This window comes from Manis pentadactyla, chromosome 1 (assembly GCF_030020395.1).
Source record: "Manis pentadactyla isolate mManPen7 chromosome 1, mManPen7.hap1, whole genome shotgun sequence".
NCBI lineage: Eukaryota > Metazoa > Chordata > Mammalia > Pholidota > Manidae > Manis > Manis pentadactyla.
This window is the reverse complement of record NC_080019.1, coordinates 157,950,843-157,973,843: the sequence shown is the minus strand read 5'-3', so window position 1 is coordinate 157,973,843 and position 23,001 is coordinate 157,950,843. Positions and strand designations below refer to the sequence as shown.

The following is a 23,001-nucleotide window of genomic DNA, read 5'->3' as shown; positions in this document are numbered from 1 at the left end:
ATTCAAAACTAAAACTAAATTCCAGGTGGATTAAAGACCTAATTGTGAAAATCAAATTTAAAACTGTTTAGCAGAAAATATTTGAAAATATCCCTAACCTTGGGGTAGGAAAGGATTTTTTAAACAAGATAACAAAAAACAAAGTAATAAGGAAAGTACTGACAAATTTGATCACAACAAAAATTAAAACTTTTATGTGTGAATAGCAAAGAAGCACAGGAAAAAATGGCCAACATCATTAGCCATTTGGGAAATGCTAATTAAAATAACAAATATCAATACACATCCACTAGAATGGCTAAATTTAAAAAGACTGCCAGTATCAAGTATTGGCCAGGATGTGGACCAACTGGACCTCTTATATACTGCAGGTGGGAACACAAAATGGTACATCCCCATTCAAAAACACACACTTTTTATAAAGTTAAATGCACTCACATGCATTCTGGCAATTCCACTCCTAGATATTTACCCAAGAGAAATTAAAACTATGTCCACATAAAGGTTTACACATGGATGCTCATAACAGTTTTATTTATAATTATCAAACTTGGAAACACCAAATGCCCATCAACCTAGCAAATGCATACACAAACCGATACATCCCTAAATAAATGCATTTATCTATAAAATCAGAGTGATAATAGTATCTACTTCAGAGGTTCCCTGTGAAAGTTAAATGAGTTAAAATTCAAAGCACTTGCTCTAAGAATTTACCCAAAGAAAACAAGAACATTGATTTGAAAAGATATATGCACCCCTATGTTTATTGCCACATTATTTACAATAGCCAAGCTATGGAAGCAGCCTAAGTGTCTGTCCATCAATAGGTGAATGGATAAAGATGTGGTCATATACACAATGGAATATTGTTCAGCCATAAAAAAATCCTGCCATTTGTGACAGCAGGGATGGACCTAGAGGATATTATGCTAAGTTTAATAAGCCAGGCAGAGAAACATGTACCATATGATTTCACTTATTTGTGGAATCTAAAACCAAAACAAAACAAATGGACAAATAGACAAAAAGAAGTGACTCGTAGTTACGATGGGGGAGGAGTTAGAGTGGGTGGGTAAGGCAGGTGAGGGGGATAAAGGGCCACAAAAATCTCAACCATAATATAAATTGGTCAGGGGGATGATATTACATCAGGGAGAATAAAGCCAACGATTCTCTAACATCTTATGTTGGCTTGCTGATTCGACTGGGATTGCATTAACTCTATAGATCAAGTTGAGGGCTGACATCTTAACAATATTGATTCTTCCTATCCATGAAAATATTCCATCTATTTAAATGTTCTTCTTCTCCATTTATTTAGCTGTTCTTTGGTTTCTTCCATCACATGTTTGTGGTTTTCCTCATAAAGATCTTGTACATAGTTTATTAAACTTATACCTAAGTATGTCTTTTCTTTCTTTTTTTTTTTGGTGCTAATGAAAATAGTGTTAACGTTGTTAATATCAAACTCCAATTGTTCATTGACAGTGTATGAGACAATTAACTTTTATAAATTAACTTTGAATATGCAAATATAATTGCTTATTGGTTCCAGAATATTTTGTTGTTGTGGATTCTTTGTGATTTTTCTACATAAACAATCACGTCATCTGTGAACAAAGAGAGTTTTATTTCTTCTTCCCAATCTGGTTTATTTTTTATTTCCTTTTCTTATCTTACTGCATTAGCTAGGACTTCCAGTATGATGTTGATTAGGAGTGATGAAAAGGGATATTTTTGCCTATTCCTAATCTTAGGGGGAAAGCATCTGGTTTCTCACTATTATGTATGCTGTTAACTATAGGTCTTGTGTAAATATTCCATACCAAATTGAAGGAGTTCCCCTTTATTCTTAGTTTGCTGCTTTCAGATTTTTTTCTTAAAAAAGAAAACACAATTTTTTTCAAAAGAAACCCTGGGAAGGTGGTTTAGAGCCAGGTAATAGAGGACCTTAAAGGTCAGAATAAGAAGTTTAAGCTTTATTCTACGGACAATATGAAATAACTGAATATTTTGAGCAAACAAGGGATATAACAAAGATATGTAACAGAACCCTAAACCATTGTACATTATGGGAATCTAGTTTTATTTAAAGCTGCCCAGAGAAAGGAACTCTTACAATTCCTTCAGTAAACCATTCTGGTGAAATACAAATACTCTCTGTTAACCCTGCCTCATAGTAAACTTGAATTCCTTAGAGTGTCAGGGAAGATGCAGAACTTTCATTAGTCTTGAACTGCATCCCCAAAGACATGACTCCCAAACCAGGTATTCCACTACTCACTCCCTGTCCAGAAAAGAGATCTACATCAGTCTGGTCATGGCAGGGCACAGGTACCCCATGCTCCAGACTCACCTACTAATGCAGTAAGATAAGAAAAGGAAATAAAAAGTGAAAATCGAGTGATCAAACCTGAATCAACAGTGTTAGCACATTCATTTGCACCACACCTTTCACAGGGGAGTTGCTATTGTCAAGAGCTCTTTTGATAATGACATCTAGATGAATCTTGGGTCTATCTACAGGGACGATCCTGCAGCCCAGTTCTCATGGTCTCGGCCACCTCGCCTCTTCTTTATTGCTCATCTTCCTCCATCCTGCTCTTACCTTCCTTTTCTTCCTTCTGCTTACCACAACAAGGTCTCAGGAGGGCAGCAGACACAGGTCTGGAATCTAAGTAAATGCCTCCAAAAGCATGGGGACCATCTTGGGAAAGAAAGGTACTTTTGTATCAGATTCCAAATTTTGGGTTGGTTTGGATTTCTGTGTGCCGAGGGGTGGCAGACAAAGGTAATCAATAGGAACCCAGAAAGCCAAGAGTAAGCAAACTGAAAATGATTTGCCAGCTAGGGCTAGCAATTCCCTGAGTACCTGAAGTCCATTGGCTTACAAACTACATAAGCATCAGTTCTTCTCACTCTTCAGCTCCATGCTGCCTGCTGGTGGGTGTCTCTTCCCTACCAGGTTACTCCATGAAACTCACTCTAACCTATTTTCCCTCTAAAAACCTATTCTGGTCCTCTACTTCCTCCTTCCTCCCTGACACCAACATAGACATAAATATGATTTGATCTGGATCCTTTTCCTTAGAGCAGGCTCAGCTGTGAGGCCTGGGCTTGGGCCTCCACTTTTTTTCCACTGTGTCCATCTAACACACATCCCAATCTGAGAGCCACCCAGAATAATCTTTTTGAACCTTCACCATGTCAGAAAGGACAGTGTGAGACATCAGAGAAAGGAAGTCATTTTTAACCTGAGGAAGGCATGCCATGCCCGAGGAAGACTTTTGGCAAATTTCTAGCACTGTTGAGAGAAAATTCAGTTTTCTTTGAAATAAGTTCCTTTAAGGTTGCTCAGAGATACGTGTGGGTATGATAACTAGTGCTTTTGGCTGCCTGCTCATTCATTCATTCATTCATTTCCTCATTCCTCCATCTACCTTTTCATGCTTTCAACAAATATTCATGAAGCAACTACAATGTGCCAGGTATAACTTTATCTGTAGAGCCATGAGGGACATGAGATCGAATCAGAATCCTCATTTTAGCCTCATTTTAGGTTAATCCTCATTTAACCTCATGCACATTAAAGGTTGAGAAACACTGGTCTAGGGCAGAATTTCTCAATACTGGCACTACTGACATTTCAGACCAGATAGTTCTTTGCTTTGTGGGGCTGTTCATCCTTTGTAGGATGCTAGGCAAAGTCCCTAGCCTCTACCTGCTAGATTCTGACAGCACTTTTCCTCAGGTTGAGATAATAAAAAATATCTACAGAAATTGATAAATGCCCCCTGAAGGGGAAAATAGTATTCCTTTCCCCAGGTGAAAAGTACTGGTTTAGAAAACACTTGGTCAAATTCCCTTAACATAAAAACATTTTTTCTCTTCTCTTGGGAAAAAGAGTAATATAACCGTTACCTGTTAGCTATCACATCAAAATCAAAATAAGTCCATATCATATCAAATCAAAATAAATCATCATATCATATCAAAAGAAGTCCAACAAAGATTATGTGCAGCTCTTTCAGAATGATCACATATGCATTACTGCAACTAATAGAACAAAACATAATTTGGAAAAATAACATATGCAAAATCCCCATAACCTTTCACATAAAAATCTTTCAAGTTCGCTGTTTAATATTACCACTAAGGACAAAGAGGGGATTGACATCAAATATAACATACATGAGGTTAAGGAGTTATCACTGACTGTCACCATTGCCAATTATATTTGCCCAGGTCCAGTCTTAGATCTATATAGAACATCTCCCCATTTTGAAAAAGTTGGCTAATGTGGGCATAATGTTCTGTGTCCGCCCTCAACAGTAGAAGTGGTAGCAAGGGAGGAGAAGTCATATTCAAATCCAGTTTATGAAAAAATAAATAAATCACATAAACAAAGACTGAAACCAGTGTGGTAATATCTGAACATTGTGCAATTTTGATTGGAGTGGAGCAGGAAAAGTGAGCAAAATAACTCTTAGTCTTTCAGACTCTTAGTGTTAGGAAATTTATGTCTCATTGTTTATTTTAATTAATTTAAGAAAAATAGACCCAATCTAAGAAATAAACCCTGATTTTGGCCTTTGACAAGTAAAGAAAGCAGCAAGACAATTTCAGCTATTGATTAAATAACCCAGGGCAACATGAGAGAGTTCAGGCTTAGCTCGGAGGGTGGGGAATTCATCAGCACATTGAAGTTGGAGAAGACTGTGTTAGATGCTTTTGTTTTGCTTTTTGTCTTTCCAAAGAGTTCCACTGGTAAGGTGCAGGTATGGCTAAGATTCTCTGTTTACCAAACCTCACAATATACCAGTGAAAGATACACAAGCAGGCAGCTGCCTCCATTTTGCTGTTTAAAATGATGTCAGAGAGGGCAGGAGTCCCTAAGACACCCTTTCCATAATAAAGTCTCTTTCTTTGAATGTTCCAGGATGTTGGTGGCTAGATACACACCATTAGCCTCCAAATATCCACAGCAGGAGGTCACTCCTTAAAAAGACAAATTACACTGAAGGTGGGATTAGCTAATAGCCTTATGAAAGCCAGAATGGAATAAAGCAGTGTTTCTCAAACTTGAATAATGTGCAGACATTTTTAAAAGGAAAAAATTATTTCATAGCTGATGTGTGAACTTAAGCTGTTCTTATTATAAACTTTCTTAAATAGTTCAAAATGTATATTTGGACAACTATAAAAATAAACCCATACAGAATTAAATAGAAGCAAAACTACAAAACTGACACAGATCAAACAAACAAATGCAAATCAAATATAACAATTATTTCTGGGAGATTGGATTAAAGATGGCAGCGTGAGAGGTGAGACAGAGACCTCCTCCTAAAACCACATATAACAAAAATATAATTAATAAAACTAATCCTGAAAGAGCAACAGGAAAGAAGCCTGTATAAACCAGACTGCATATACCTGCAGAAAAGAGAAGACGTTATGAACAGTACCAAAGCTGTGACCCAAGCGGGACCCAAGGAAGAGAAACAGAGCCAGTAGGGAGTGGAGGCCTGGGACTGCTGAACACCTAGCCCTGGAGATCTGCTCTGGGAGCACGAACTTACATTGCATGGTGCTCTGTTGATTTAGTGGGATTGTACAGCTAAGATAGGCAGAATACCTGGAGAGACGGAGATTCTAGCTACTTGTAAAAAACAGGGATTCATATCCAGCTGATCTGGGTGGGCAGTCTAAGAGATTTCCTAAAAGGGAGAGGACTGCTAAAGGGACAAGGATTGCATGAGCTTACTGCTCAGGAGAAAGGACAGGTAGACAAAACTGTCTGGGTCACTCTGCCCAGCAGGTTGGGAGCTTAAACAATCTTCAGGCGCTTCATCTCCCTGGCTGGCTACGCAGCTCCAAGGCCCCCCACCATGATATGCAGCCTGCTGTGTCTTTCTCCTGTCTAGCCTGCACCTGGCTCAGGCTCGCAAACTGGCAACCCCTGCCCTGGTGTGAGGCTAGACAGAGGAAAGTCCCACTAATAGCAGCTACAAACACAAATCATAGAGGATTACACCTGTGTGTTTGGCCCACTGGTTCTGGCAGTGGAGACAGGCATAGCAGCTGGGAAACAGGAAAGAGCTCTTTCATCCCCCCAACTACCATCACTCCCCTGCAACCCCCAACATTGCTCCAGGGTCTGAGCAGCTCCAGAGAGTAGAGCTTCTGGGCACAAGAGGGCACCACAGACAAATTATGAAATGTCAAAGGAACCTGGTTCAAAGCAAAATTATGAATACACCTGAGAAAGATTCAAATAAAATGGATCTCATGAATCTTCCTGAAATATATTTCAAAATAAAAATCATTAACATGCTCATGGAGGTACAGAAAGATATTGAAGAACTCAGGAACAAATTTTGGCAGAGATCCAATCATTGAAGAACACAATGGAGGGCACTAAAGCAGGTTAGATATGGTGGAGGAGACGATTAATGAAAAAGAAATTAGGGAAGAGGAATACAAAGAAGCTGAGGCACAGAGAGAAAAAAGGATCTCAAGGAATGAGAGAATATTAAGAGAACTGTGTGACCAATCCATATGGAACAATATTCTCATTATAGGAGTACCAGAAGAAGAAGAGAGAGAAAAAGGGGTAGAAAGTGTCTTTGAGGAAGTAATTACTGAAAACTTCCCAATCTGGGGAAGAAGATAGTCTCTCAGGCCATGGACGTGCACATATCTCCCAACACAAGGGACCCAAGGAAGACACCAACAAGACATATAATAATTAAAATGGCAAAGAGTTACACATAAACATGAGTGACCTCTTCTAGAACATATCTCCCCAGGCAAGGAAACAACAGCAAAAATGAACAAGTGGGACTATATTAAGCTGAAAAGCTTCTGTACAGCAAAAGACACCATCAATAGAACAAAAAGGAACCCTACAGTATGGGAGAACATATTTGTACACGACAGATACAATCAAGGCTTGATGTCCAAAATATATACAGAGCTCACATGCCTCAAAAAACAAAAAACAAATAATCCAATTAAAAAATGCAGAGGAACTGAACAGATAGTTCTCCAAAATAGAAATACAGATGGCCAACAGACACATGAAAAGATGCTCCACATCACTAATTATCAGAGAAATGCAAATTAAAACTACAATGAGGTATCACCTCACACCAGTAAGGATGGCTGCCATCCAAAAGACAAACAACAACAAATATTGGCGAGGCTGTGGAGAAAGGGGAACCCTCCTACACTGCTGGTGGGAATGTAAATTAGTTCAACCATTGTGGAAAGCAGTATGGAGGTTCATCAAAATGCTCAAAACAGACTTACCATTTGACCCAGGAATTCCACTCCTAGGAATTTACCCTAAGAACGCAGCAATCAAGTTTGAGGAAGACAGATGCACCCCTATGTTTATTGCAGCACTATTTACAATAGCCAAGAATTGGAAGCAACCTAAATGTCCATCAGTAGATGAATGGATAAAGAAGTAGTGGTACATATACACAATGGAATACTACTCAGCCATAAGAAGAGGGCAAATCCTACCATTTATAGCAACATGGATGGAGCTGGAGGGTATTATGCTCAGTGAAATAAGCCAAGTGGAGAAAGAGAAATACCAAATGATTTCACTCATCTGTGGAGTATAAGAACAAAGGAAAAACTGAAGGAACAAAACAGCAGCAGAATCACAGAACCCAAGAATGGAATAACAGGTACCAAAGGGAAAGGGACTGGGGAGGATGGCTGGGTAGGGAGGGATAAGGGGGGGAGAAAAAGGAGGGTATTAAGATTAGCATGCATCGGGGGGTGGGAGAAAGGGGAAGGCTGTACAACACAGAGAAGACAAGTAGTGATTCTACAATATTTTGCTATGCTGATGGACAGTGACTGTAAAGGGGTTTAAAGGGGGGATCTGGTATAGGGGAGAGCCTAGTAAACATAATATTCTTCATGTAAGTGTAGATTAATGATAACAAAAAAAAAGAAAGAAAGAAAAGGGGGATTACTCCATGATAGGATAAAACTAACTGTAAATCAACGATTAATGCATGCTTTAAATATCCTTAATTTTGATCACTTAAAGGGTGTCAGATGATCAACAATGGAGGTATATTTTTCTGATAATATTCCTTCCTCTTAAAAAAAAAAAAAAGCAGTCCCTGTGTGGTGACCTCCAATGAGTTCTACACAATGGTATAAAGGGCATATCAAAGTGTGGGCAAAGGGTCTGTTTGTGTTTATACAGAGGATCAAAGCCTAATTTGGCTACCCAGAAAATGAACTAAGGTACGATATGAAGAAGAACTTCCAACATCAGCACTCTCTAGAAGACTCATAGCAGAAGATGATCATCAAAAAACCTCAACAAAGATCCAGGTGATACTGCAGTTGTAGTTGCATTCATCCCACCGGTTCCTGGACTTGCCATTGGAATGAAGAAGGAGATATCTAAGCTGGCCTGTGCATACAGTAAAACAACAAATTTGACTGGATCTATACTGTTGGAACTCAACCAAGAATTAGGAGAAGTGCAAGTTGTAGCACTCCAAAATCTTACGACTACAGACTATCTACTGTTAAAAGAACATATGGGATGTGAACAGTCCCCAGGAATGGGTTGTTTTAATCTGTCTGATTTCTCTCAGATTGTTCAAGTTCAGTTGGACAATATCCACCATATCATAGATAAGTTTTCACAAATGCCTAGGGTGCCTAAGTGGTTTTCTTGGTTTCACTGGAGATGGCTGGTAATTATAGGTCTGCTCTGGTTATGTAACTGTATTCCTATTATGTTAATGTGTGTATGCAATTTAATTAGTAGTTTAAAACCTATACATGCTTAAGTTACTCTACAAGAAGATATGGCAAAGAAATAATCAATCTTCCCATGTTTTCTTCCATCTGCTACTCCTATAGCTTTTCTTCTTCCTTTCTAATTACAACCCTTAAATAGAATTCGTGCCTCAAATCGAATTTACTGAGTGTCATAATTTTTCCAAGTGGTAAAGATACCTCAAGACAAATACTGGGCATAAAAGCCACAGGGCATAAATCTGCAAGTAAAAAGCTAACCTTTTCAAACAATATTGCCTCTCTCTCTCACTTACCAACTTTACATTTCCCTATATGGCCCTGGAAGATGACTGGTTAGCCAGAGACGGGTAAGATTCCTCAAGGGAGGAATGACCTAAGACAGGCACATTCACAGGGGGGCCATCAGGTGAGAAATTGGGGATCAACAGAGGTGAGGCTTAGAACCTCACCCCCCCCCGTTTCTGAGAGAAATCTTCTGCATCCGTGGATGTTTTATTGCCCTTGTCTAGCTTGGATTAACACATACTCTACAGGCACACACCTGATCATCTACATTTGCTCTCTTACAACACTAAACTATGTTTTCTACCTTTATTTTGCATCTACCTACCACTTCAGCATTTTATTAAAAATAATAATAATAAGGGAGAAATGTGGGATTCACATAAAAATCAAATGAATATTCATATTTGACCTGATTGTTTATAGTTCATAAAGCGTGATCAAAACCGAAAGTTTCCGTGATGACTGCCCTTGTACTGTTCGCCATGTAAGAACTTATTCACTATGTAAGAATTTGTTCACCATGTAAGAACTTGTTCATTATGCTTCAGAAGATTGGAGACTGATGAGAATTAGGCTTGGGGTGGATTAATGATTGTGCATTGAGTATTGAGTCCCCTATACAGAACTTTATTGTTGTTAACAACCATTTGATCAATAAATGAGAGATGCCCTCTCAAAAAAAAAATGGCAAAGAGGAAGGATAAGGACAGAGTGTTAAAAGCAGCCAGAGACAGAAATAAGATCGCATACAAAGGAAAGCCAATCAGATTACTATCAGACTTCTCAGCAGAAACCTTACCTGCTAGAAGGGAGTGGCATGATATATTTAATGCAATGAAGCAGAGGGCCCTTGAATGAAGAATATTTTATCCAGCAAGATTAGCATTTAAATGTGAAGGACAGATTAAACAATTTCCAGATGAGCAAAAGCAAAGAGAATTTACCTCCAACAAACCATCTCTACAGTGTATTTTGGAGGGACTGCTATAGATGGAAGTGTTCCTAAGGTTAAATAGCTGTCACCAGAGATAATAAAAAGGGATAGACAAAGAGTACAGAATGTGATACCTAATAGAGAAAGAAGGATGGGGGGGGCGGAGAACCTTTAGATTGTGTTTGTAATGGCACACTAAGTGAGTTTGTTATGGAAAATACTGGAGAAAACTGGACTGGATCACTGACGGAAGAACCAATTGGCACTAGGAGGTCTTGGAATGTTGGCATTTTGACATGCACAGGGCAAAAGAGGAGCCTGGAGGAGGGGAGGAGGGAGCTGGGAATGCTTTGCCAACTGGAGGAAAAAGTGATTTGCTGACCTTGATGGCCGTGCTGAATAGTATCCTTATCAAGCTAAGTCAGACTTTTAGAGAGTAAGGAAGTTACCCTTGAACCTTTGGTAGCCATGAATCTAAAGCCTGCAATTTCAATAAGTACATACCTATTGATAATCACCCTAAATGTAAATGATTTGAATGTACCAATCAAAAGACATAGAGTTAATGAATGGATAAAAAAACAAGACCCAACTATATGCTGCCTACAGGAGACCCACTTCAAACCAAAGACATACACAGACTCAAAGTGAAGGGATGGAAAAATATATTTCATGGAACTAATAGGGAGAAAAAAGCAGATGTTACAGTACCTCTTTCAGACAAAACAGACTCCAAAACAAGCAAGTCACAAGAGACAAAGAAGGACATTACATAATGACAAAGGCGTCAATCCAACAAGAGGATATAACCATTATAAATACCTATGCACCCAACACAGGGGCACCTACATATGTGAAACAGATACTAACAGAATTAAAAGGGGAAATAAAATGTAATGTATTCATTCTAGGAGACGTCAACACTCCACTCACTCCAAAGAACAGATCAACCAGACAGAAAATAAGTAAGGAGACAGAGGCATTGAACAACACATTAAAACAGATGAACCTAACAGACATCTACAGAACTCTACACCCAAAAGCAGCAGAATACCCATTCTTCTCAAGTGCACATGGAACACTTTCCAGAATAGACCACATACCAGGCCACAAAAAGAGCTGCAGTAAATTCAAAAAGATTGAAATTCTACCAACCAACTTCTCAGATCACAATAGTACAAAACTAGAAATAAATTGTACAAAGAAAACAAAAAGGCTCACAAACACATGGAGGCTTAAAACCATGCTCCTAAATAATCAATGGATCAATGACGAAATTAAAACAGAGATCAAGCAATATATGGAGACAAATGAAAACAACAGCACAACACCCCAACTTCTGTGGGGTGCAGTGAAGGCAGTTCTAAGAGGGAAGTATATAGCAATCCATCCAGGCTATTTAAAGAAGGAAGAACAATTCCAAATGAAGTCTAAATTCACAATTATTGAAACTGGAAAAAAAAGAACAAATGAAGTGCAAAGTCAGCAGAAGGAGAGAGAGAATAAAGATCAGAGAAGAAATAAATAAAATTGAGAGGTATAAAACAATAGAAAAAATTAATGAAACCAAGAGCTGGTTTTTTGAGAAAATAAACAAAATAGATAAACCCCTAGCCAGACTTATTAAGAAAAAAAAAGAATCCACACACATAAAGAGAATCAGAAATGAGAAAGGAAAAATCACTACAGACAGCACAGAAATACAAAGAATTATGAGAGAATACTATGGAAATCTATATGCTAGCAAACTGGATAACCTAGAAGAAATGGACAACATTCTAGAAAAATACAACCTTCCAAGACTGATCAAGGAAGAAACAGAAAATCTAAACAGACCAATTAACAGCAATGAAATTGAATCAGTAATCAAAAAACTACCCAAGAACAAAACTCCTGGACCAAATGGATTCACCGCTGAATTTTACCAGACATTTAGAGAAGACATAATACCCATTCTCCTTAAAGTTTTCCAACAAATAGAAGAGGCGGGAATAGTTCCAAACTCATTTTATGAAGCCAGCATCACTCTAATACCAAAACCAGGCAAAGACACCACAAAAAAGGAAAACTACAGACCAATATCCCTGTTGAACATAGATGCAAAAATACTCAACAAAATATTAGCAAACCAAATTCAAAAATACATCAAAAGGATCATACACCATGACCAAGTGGGATTCATTCCAGGGATGCAAGGATGGTACAACATTCGAAAATCTATCAACATCATCCACCACATCAACAAAAGAAGGACAAAAATCACGTGATCATTTCCATAGATGCTGAAAAAGCATTTGACAAAATTCAACATCCATTCATGATAAAAACTCTCAACAAAATGGGTATAGAGGCAAGTACATCAACATAATAAAGGCCATATATCACAAATCCACAGCCAACATCATACTTAACAGTGAGAAGCTGAAAGCTTTTCCTCTAAGACTGGGAACAAGACAAGGATGCCCACTCTCTCCACGTTTATTCAACATAGTTCTGGAGGTCTTAGCCATGGCAATTAGACAACACAAAGAAATAAAAGGCATCCAGATTGGCAAGGAAGAAGTTAAAACTGTCACTGTTTGCAGATGACATGATATTGTACATAAAAAACCCTAAAGAATCCACTCTAAAACTACTAGAACTAATATCTGCATTCAGCAAAGTTGCACGATACAAAATTAACACATGGATATCTGTTGCATTCCTGTACACTAATGATGAATTAGCCAAAAGAGAAATCAGGAAAACAATTCCATTCACAACTGCATCAAAAAGAATAAAATACCTAGGAAAAAAACCTAGCCAAGGAAGTGAAAGACCTATACCCTGAAAACTATAAGACACTCCAAAGGGAAATTAAAGAGGATACTAATAAATGGAAATTCATCCCATGCTCGTGTGTAGGAAGAATTAATATTGTTAAAATAGCCATCCTAGGCGAAGCCAAGATGGCAGCATGAGTAGAGCAGTGGAAATCTACTCCCAAAACCACATATATCTATGAAAATATAACAAAGACAACTCTTCCTAGAATAAAGACCGGAGGACACAGGACAACATCCAGACCACATCCACACTTGCAAGAACCCAGCACCTCACAAAGGGGGTAAGATACAAGCTCCAGCCTGGGAGCACCCGAGCGCCCCTTCCCCCAGCTCCCAGCGGGAGAAGAGTAGGCAGAGCGGGAGGGAGAGGGAGCCTAGGACTGCTGAACACCCAGCCCCACCCACCTGCACCAGAGCGCAGACACAGTGCATACACGGGGCCCTGGATTCTAGGGAAACAGGGCAGCAAGGACAGTGAGCGGGTCCCTGAGGCCTGGTGCCGGATGACATAAGAAAAGCGAGCAGCCATTTTTTTGTTATTGTTGTTGTTGTTGTTTTGTTAAGGTGAGTGCTTTTTGGAAGTCTTAAAGGGACAGGGAACCCAATACTAGGGAAACAGGGCAGCAAGACCAGTGAGCAGGTATCGGAGGCCAGCGCCGGAGAACAAAAGAAAAGTGAGCGGCCAATTTTTTTGTTGTTGTTCCTGTTTTGTTTTGGTGAGCACTTTTTGGAAGTCTTAAAGGGATAGGGACCCCAATACTAGGGAAACAGGGCAGCAAGACTGGTGAGCAGATGCCTGAGGCTGGTGCCAGAGAATAAAGAAAAATGAGCGGCCATTATTTATATATTTTTTTTTTTAACTTTTTTAATTTTTTTTTTGTGTGTGGTCATTGTTTTGTTTTGGCGGGTGCTTTTTGGAAGTCTTAAAGGGGTAGGGCATGACACTTAATCCAGAGGTAGGGAATCCGGGGATCTCTGAGCACCCTAGTCCCCTGGGCTGCAGGAAGCACGGAGGCCCCTTACAGAGATAAATAGCCTCCCGCCAGCTCCCCCTCCAACGCAACTCCACCACTTTGGAGCTGCAGCCCGAGTCAGGCCACGCCCACAGCAACAGTGGAGATTAACTCCATAGCAGCCGGGCAGGAAGCAGAAGCCCTGTCTGCGCGCAGCTGCGCAGCACAAGCCACTAGAGGCCGCTGTTCTCCCAGGAGAGGAGGGCCACAAACCAACAAGAAGGGAAGTCCTTCCAGCCGTCACTCGTCCCAGCTCTGCAAACTATCCCTATCACCATGAAAAGGCAAAGCTACAGGCAGACAAAGATCACAGAGACAACACCAGAGAAGGAGACAGACCTAACCAGTCTTCCTGACAAAGAATTCAAAATAAGAATCATAAACATGCTGACAGAGATGCAGAGAAATACGCAAGAGAAATGGGATGAAGTCCAGAGGGAGATCACAGATGCCAGGAAGGAGATTACAGAAATGAAACAAACTCTGGAAGGATTTATAAGCAGAATGGATAAGATGCAAGAGGCCATCGATGGAATAGAAATCAGAGAACAGGAACACATAGAAGCTGACATAGAGAGAGATAAAAGAATCTCCAGGAAGGAAACAATACTAAGAGAACTGTGTGACCAATGAAAAAGGAACAATATCCATATTATAGGGGTAACAGAAGAAGAAGAGAGAGGCAAAGGGATGGAAAGTATCTTGGAAGAAATAATTGCTGAAAACTTCCCCAAACTGGGGGAGGAAATAATTGAACAGACCACGGAAATACACAGAACCCCCAACAGAAAGGATCCAAGGAGGACAACACCAAGACACATAATAATTAAAATGGCAAAGATCAGGGACAAGGAAAGAGTTTTAAAGGCAGCTAGAGAGATAAAGGTCACCTATAAAGGAAAACCCATCAGACTAACATCAGACTTCTCGACAGAAACCCTACAGGCCAGAAGAGAATGCCATGATATATTTAATGCAATGAAACAGAAGGGCCTTGAACCAAGGATACTGTATCCAGCACAACTATCATTTAAATATGATGGCGGGATTAAACAATTCCCAGACAAGCAAAAGCTGAGGGAATTTGCTTACCACAAACCACCTCTACAGAACATCTTACAGGGACTGCTCTAGATGGGAGCACTCCTAGAAAGAGCACAGAACAGAACACCCAACATATGAAGAATGGAGGAGAAGGAATAAGAAGGGAGAGAAGAAAAGAATCTCCAGACAGTGTATATAACAGCTCAATAAGCAAGCTAAGTTAGGCAGTAAGATACTAAAGAGGCTAACCTTGAACCTTTGGTAAACACGAATTTAAAGCCTGCAATGGCAATAAGTACATATCTTTCAATACTCAGCTAAATGTAAATGGACTGAATGCAGCAATCAAAAGACACAGAGTAATATAATGGATAAAAAAGCAAGACCCATCTATATGCTGCTTACAAGAGACTCACCTCAAACCCAAAGACATGTACAGACTAAAAGTCAAGGGATGGAAAAACACATTTCAGGCAAACAACAGTGAGAAGAAACCAGGGGTTGCAGTACTAATATCAGACAAAATTGACTTCAAAACAAAGAAAGTAACAAGAGATAAAGGAGGACACAACATAATAATAAAGGGCTCAGTCCAACAAGAGGATATAACCATTCTAAATATATACACACCCAACACAGGAGCACCAGCATATGTGAAACAAATACTAACAGAACTAAAGGGGGAAATAGACTGCAATGCTTTCATTCTAGGAGACTTCAACACACCAATCACCCCAAAGGATAGCTCCACCGGGCAGAAAATAAGCAAGGACACGGAAGCACTGAACAACACAGTAGAGCAGATGGACCTAATAGACATCGATAGAACTCGACATCCAAAAGCAACAGGATATACATTCTTCTCAAGTGCACATGGAACATTCTCCAGAATAGACCACATACTAGCCCACAAAAAGAGCCTCAGCAAAATCCAAAATATTCAAATTCTACAACCCAACTTTTCAGACCACAAAGGTATAAAAATAGAAATAAATTCTACAAAGAAAACAAAAAGGCTCACAAACACATGGAGGCTTAACAACATGCTCCTAAATAATCAATGGATCAACGAAGAAATTAAAATAGATATCAAGGAATATATAGAAACAAATGACAACAATAACACAAAGCGCCAACTTCTGTATATAGCGATCCAGGCACACTTGAAGAAGCAAGAACAATCCCAAATGAATAGTCTAACATCACAATTATCGAAATTGGAAAAAGAAGAACAAATGTGGCCTAAAGTCAGCAGAAGGAGGGACATAATAAAGATCAGAGAAGAAATAAACAAAATTGAGAATAATAAAACAATAGCAAAAATCAATGAAACCAAGAGCTGTTTCTTTGAAAAAATGAACAAAATAGATAAGCCTCTAGCCAAACTTATTAAGAGAAAAAGAGAATCAACACAAATCAACAGAATCACAAATCAGAATGGAAAAATCACAACAGACTCCACAGAAATACAAAGAATTATTAAAGAATACTATGAAAACCTATATGCCAACAAGCTGGAAAACCTAGAAGAAATGGACAACTTCCTAGAAAAATACAACCTTCCAAGACTGACCAAGGAAGAAACACAAAAGTTAAACAAACCAATTACAAGCAAAGAAATTGAAATGGTAATCAAAAAACTACCCAAGAACAAAACACCCAGGCTGGACGGATTTACCTCAGAATTTTATCAGACACACAGAGTAGACATAATACCCATTCTCCTTGAAGTTTTCCGAAAAATAGAAGAGGAGGGAATACTCCCAAACTCATTCTATGAAGCCAACATCACCCTAATACCAAAACCAGGCAAAGACCCCGCCAAAAAAGAAAATTACAGACCAATATCCCTGATGAATGTAGATGCAAAAATACTTAATAAAATATTAGCAAACCGAATACAAAAGTATATCAAAAGGATCATACACCATGACCAAGTGGGATTCATCCCAGGGATGCAAGGATGGTACAACATTCGAAAATCCATCAACATCATCCACCACATCAACAAAAAGAAAGACAAAAACCACATGATCATCTCCATAGATGCTGAAAAAGCATTTGACAAAGTTCAACATCCATTCATGATAAAAACTCTCAGCAAAATGGGAATAGAGGGCAAGTACCTCAACATAAGAAAGGCCATATATATCATAAACCCACAGCCAACATTATACTGAACAGGGAGACGCTGAAAGCTTTTCCTCTGAGATCGGGAACTAGACAGGGAATCCCACTCTCCCCACTGCTATTTAACATAGTACTGGAGGTCCTAGCCACGGCAATCAGACAAAACAAAGAAATACCAGGAATCCAGATTGGTAAAGAAGAAGTTAAACTGTCCTATTTGCAGATGACATGATATTGTACATAAAAAACCCTAAAGACTCCACCCCAAAACTACTAGAACTGATATCGGAATACAGCAAAGTTGCAGGATACAAAATTAACACACAGAAATCTGTAGCTTTCCTATACACTAACAATGAACCAATAGAAAGAGAAATCAGGAAAACAATTCCATTCACAATTGCATCAAAAAGAATAAAATACCTAGGAATAAATCTAACCAAAGAAGTGAATGACCTATACTTTGAAAACTACAAGTCACTCTTAAGAGAAAATTAAAAGGGACACTAACAAATGGAAACTCATCCCATGCTCGTGGCTAGGAAGAATTAATATTGTCAAAATGGCCATACTGCCCAAAGCAATATACAGATTTGATGCAATCCCTATCAAATTACCAGCAACATTCTTCAATGAACTGGAACAAATAATTCAAAAATTCATATGGAAACACCGAATAGCCAAAGCAATCCTGAGAAAGAAGAATAAAGTAGGGGGGATCTCACTCCCCAATTTCAAGCTCTACTATGAAGCCATAGTAATCAAGACAATTTGGTACTGGCACAAGAACAGAGCCACAGACCAGTGGAACAGACTAGAGACTCCAGACATTAACCCAAATATATATGGTCAATTAATATTTGATAAAGGAGCCATGAACATACAATGGCGAAATGACAGTCTCTTCAACAGATGGTGCTGGCAAAACTGGACAGCTACATGTAGGAGAAAGAAACTGGACCATTGTCTAACCCCATATACAAAAGTAAATTCAAAATGGATCAAAGACCTGAATGTAAGTCATGAAACCATTAAACTCCTGGAAAAAACATAGGCAAAAACCTCTTAGACATAAACATGAGTGACCTCTTCTTGAACATATCTCCCTGGGCAAGGAAAACAAAAGCAAAAATGAACAAGTGGGACTATATTAAGCTGAAAAGCTTCTGTACAGCAAAAGACACCATCAACAGAACAAAAAGGAACCCTACAGTATGGGAGAATATATTTGTAAATGACAGATCCGATAAAGGCTTGACGTCCAAAATATATAAAGAGCTCACACGCCTCAACAGACAAAAAACAAATAATCCAATTAAAAAATGGGCAGAGGAATTGAACAAACAGTTCTCCAAAAAAGAAATACAGATGGCCAACAGACACATGAAAAGATGCTCCACATCACTAATTATCAGAGAAATGCAAATTAAAACTACAATGAGGTATCACCTCACACCAGTAAGGATGGCTGCCATCCAAAAGACAAACAACAACAAATGTTGGCAAGGCTGTGGAGAAAGGGGAACCCTCCTACACTGCTGGTGGGAATGTAAACTAGTTCAACCATTGTGGAAAACAGTATGGAGGTTCATCAAAATGCTCAAAACAGACTTACCATTTGACCCAGGAATTCCACTCCTAGGAATTTACCCTAAGAACGCACCAATCAAGTTTGAGAAAGACCAATGCACCCCTATGTTTATCGCAGCACTATTAACAATAGCCAAGAATTGGAAGCAACCTAAATGTCCATCAGTAGACAAATGGATAAAGAAGAAGTGGTACATATACACAATGGAATACTACTCAGCCATAAGGAGAGGGCAAATCCTACCATTTGCAGCAACATGGATGGAGCTGGAGGGTATTATGCTCATTGAAATAAGCCAAGTGGAGAAAGAGAAATACCAAATGATTTCACTCATCTGTGGAGTATAAGAACAAAGGAAAAACTGAAGGAACAAAACAGCAGCGGAATCACAGAACCCAAGAATGGACTAACAGGTACCAAAGGGAAAGGGACTGGGGAGGATGGGTGGGTAGGGAGGGATAAGGTGGGGGAGGAAGAAGGGGGGTATTAAGATCAGCATGCATGGGGGGGTGGGAGAAAGGGGAAGGCTGTACAACACAGGGAAGACAAGTAGTGATTCTACAACATTTAGCTATGCTGATGGACAGTGACTGTAAAGGGGTTTATAGCAGAGACCTGGTATAGGGGAGAGCCTAGTAAACATAATATTCTTCATGTAAGTGTAGATTAAAGATTAAAAAAAAAAAAGAAAAAGAAAGAAAGAAAAGGGGGTTTGCTCCATGATAGGATAAAACTAACTGTAAATCAACGATTAATGCATGCTTTAAATATCCTTAATTTTGATCACTTAAAGGGTGTCAGATGATCAACAATGGAGGTACATTTTTCTGATAATATTCCTTTCTCTTAAAAAAAAAAAAGCAGTCCCTGTGTGGTGACCTCCAATGAGTTCTACACAATGGTATAAAGGGCATATCAAAGTGTGGACAAAGGGTCTGTTTGTGTTTATACAGAGGATCAAAGCCTAATTTGGCTACCCAGAAAATGAACTAAGATACGATATGAAGAAGAACTTCCAACATCAGCACTCTCTGGAAGACTCATAGCAGAAGATGATCATCAAAAAACCTCAACAAAGATCCAGGCGATACTGCAGTTGTAGTTGCATTCATCCCACCAGTTCCTGGACTTGCCATTGGAATGAAGAAGGAGATATCTAAGCTGGCCTGTGCATACAGTAAAACAACAAATTTGACTGGATCTACACTGTTGGAACTCAACCAAGAATTAGGAGAAGTGCAAGTTGTAGCGCTCCAAAATCTTACGACTACAGACTATCTATTGTTAAAAGAACATATGGGATGTGAACAGTTCCCAGGAATGGGCTGTTTTAATTTGTCTGATTTCTCTCAGACTGTTCAAGTACAGTTGGACAATATCCATCATATCATAGACAAATTTTCAAAATGCCCAGGGTGCCTAACTGGTTTTCTTGGCCTCACTGGAGATGGCTGGTAATTATAGATCTGCTTTGGTTATGTAACTGTATTCCTATTATGTTAATGTATGTGTGCAATTTAATTAGTAGTTTAAAACCTATACATGCTTAAATTACTGTACAAGAAGATATGTCAAAGAAATAATCAATCTTCACACGTTTTCTTCCATCTGCTACCTCTATAGCTTTTCTTCATCCTTCCTAATTACAACCCTTAAATAGAATTCGTGCCTTATATCGAATTTACCGAGTATCATAATTCCTCCAAGTGCTAAAGATACCTCAAGACAAATGCTGGGCATAGAAGCCACAGGGCATAAACCTGCAAAGAAGTAAAAAGTTAACCTTTTCAAACAATATGGCTTCTCTCTCCTTACCAACTTTACATTTCCCTGTATGGCCCCGGAAGATGACTGGTTAGCCAGAGACGGGTAAGATTCCTCAAGGGAGGAACAACCTAAGACAGGCACAGTCGCAGGGGGGCCATCAGGTGAGAAATTGGGGATCAACAGAGGTGAGGCTTAGAACCTCACCCCCCGTTTTGAGAGAAATCTTCTGCATCCGTGGATGTTTTATTGCCCTTGTCTAGTTTGGATTAACACATTGTCTACAGGCACACACCTGATCATCTACATTTGCTCTCTTACAACACTAAACTAAGTTTTCTACCTTTATCTTACATCTACTTACCACTTCAGCATTTTATTTAAAATAATAATAATAATAATAATAATAATAAAGGGAGAAATGTGGGATCCACATATAAATCAAGTATGAAAATCAAACGAATATTCATATTTGACCTGATTGTTTATAGTTCATAATGCGTGATCAAAACCGAAAATTTCTGTGATGACTGCCCTTGCACTGTTCACCATCTAAGAACTTTTTCACTATGTAAGAATTTGTCCACCATGTAAGAACATGTTCGTTATACTTTAGAAGATTGGAGACTGTTGAGAATTAGGCTTGGGGTTGATTAATGATTGTGCATTGAGTCCCCTATACAGAATTTTATTGTTGTTAACAACCATTTGATCAATAAATATAAGATATGCCCTCTCAAAAAAAAAAATAGCCATCCTACCTAAAGCAGTCTACAGATTCAATGCAATCCCTATCAAAATACTGACAGCATTCTTCAACAAACAAATGAAGAAAAATGAAAACATTTGTTCTAAAATTCATATGGAACCACAGAGGCCCCTGAATAGCCAAAGCAATCCTGAGAAGGAAGAATAAAGTAGGGGGGATCTCACTCCCCAACTTCAAGCTCTACTACAAAGCCACAGTAATCAAGACAATTTGGTACTGGCAGAAGAACAGACCCATAGACCAGTGAAACAGAATACAGAGTCCATATATTAACCCAAGCATGTGTGGTCAATTAATATACAATAAAGGAGGCATGGATATACAATGGGGAAATGACAGCCTCTTCAACAGCTGGTGTTGGCAAAACTGGACAGCTACATGTAAGAGAATGAAATTGGATTACTGTCTAACTGCATATACAAAAGTAAACTTGAAATGGATCAAAGACTTGAATGTAAGGCATGAAAACATAAACTCTTAGAAGAAATTATAGGCAAAACTCTTCTTGAATATAAACTCTCTTGAATGAGCAACTTCTTCATGAACGTATCTCCACGGGCAAGAGAAACAAAAACAAAAATGAACAAGTGGTACTATATCAAACTAAAAAGCTCCTGTACAGCAAAGGACAACATCAGCAGAACAAAAAGACATCCTATAGTATGGGAGAATAATAAATGACATATCCGGTAATGGGTTGACATCCAAAATATATAAAGAGCTCATGCACCTCGACAAACAAAAAGCAAATAACCCAAATAAAAAGTGGGCAGAGGATCTGAACAGGCAGTTCTCCAAAGAAGAAATTCAGATGGCCAAGAGGCACATGAAAAGATGCTCCACACCAGTAATCAACAGAGAAATGCAAATTAAAACCACAATGAGTATCATCTCACACCAGTAAGGACTGCCACCATCCAAAAGACAAACAACAACAAATGTTGGCAAGGATATGGAGAATGGGGAACCCTCCTACACTGCTGGTGGGAATGTAAATTAGTTCAACCATTGTGGAAAGCAGTATGGAGGTTCCACAAAAACTAAAAATAGAAATACCATTTGACCCAGGAATTCCACTTCTAGGAATTTACCCTGAGAATGCAGGAGCCCAGTTTGAAAAAGACATATGCACCCCTTTGTTTATCGCAGCACTATTTACAATAGCCAAGAAATGGAAGCAACCTAAGTGTCCATCAGTAGATGAATGGATAAAGAAGATGTGGTACATGTACACAATGGAATACTATTTAGCCATAAGAAGAAAACAAATCCTACCATTTGCAACAACACGGATGGAGCTAGAGGGTATTATGCTCAGTGAAATAAGCCAGGCAGAGAAAGACAAGTATCAAATGATTTCACTCATCTGTGGAGTATAAGAACAAAGAAAAAACTGAAGGAACTAAACAGCAGCAAACTCACAGAACCCAAGAATGAACTAACAGTTACCAAAGGGAAAGGGACTAGGGAGGATGGGTGGGAAGGGAGGATAAGGGGAAAAAGGAGTATGATGATTAGCACACATAATGTGGAGGGGCGGGCACAGGAAAATAGTATAGCACAGAAAAGACAAGAAGTGATTCTATAGCATCTTACTATGCTGATGGACAGTGACTGTAATCGGGTATGTGGTGGGGACTTGATAATGGGAGGAATCTAGTAACCACAGTGTTGTTGTTCATGTAAGTGTATATTAGCAATACCAAAAATAATCAAAATAAAATAAAAAATTATTTCTGCTAAAATAAACAGCCTTTGACACTATGACTGTGGTACTGACAGCTACAGGATATATTCTTTATAGGCCAGAATACATATATTACTGTGTCCCTCAAATT

General features: G+C 38.9%; 1 protein-coding gene and 1 long non-coding RNA gene across 3 annotated transcripts in view; one reads left to right on the top strand and one right to left on the bottom strand.

Moving 5' to 3' along the window:
• Nucleotides 1-8,439, top strand: part of LOC130683772 (uncharacterized) — a 32,167-nt gene extending 23,728 nt beyond the window's left edge. Inside the window, exon 2 of the long non-coding RNA XR_008997707.1 lies at nucleotides 8,196-8,439. This is a non-coding gene — a long non-coding RNA (uncharacterized LOC130683772). The remainder of the gene's footprint in view (nucleotides 1-8,195) is intronic.
• TMEM45A (transmembrane protein 45A) overlaps nucleotides 1-23,001 on the bottom strand; it is an 87,183-nt gene that overhangs the window by 31,994 nt on the left and 32,188 nt on the right. The gene's annotated exons all lie outside the window — the stretch shown is intronic.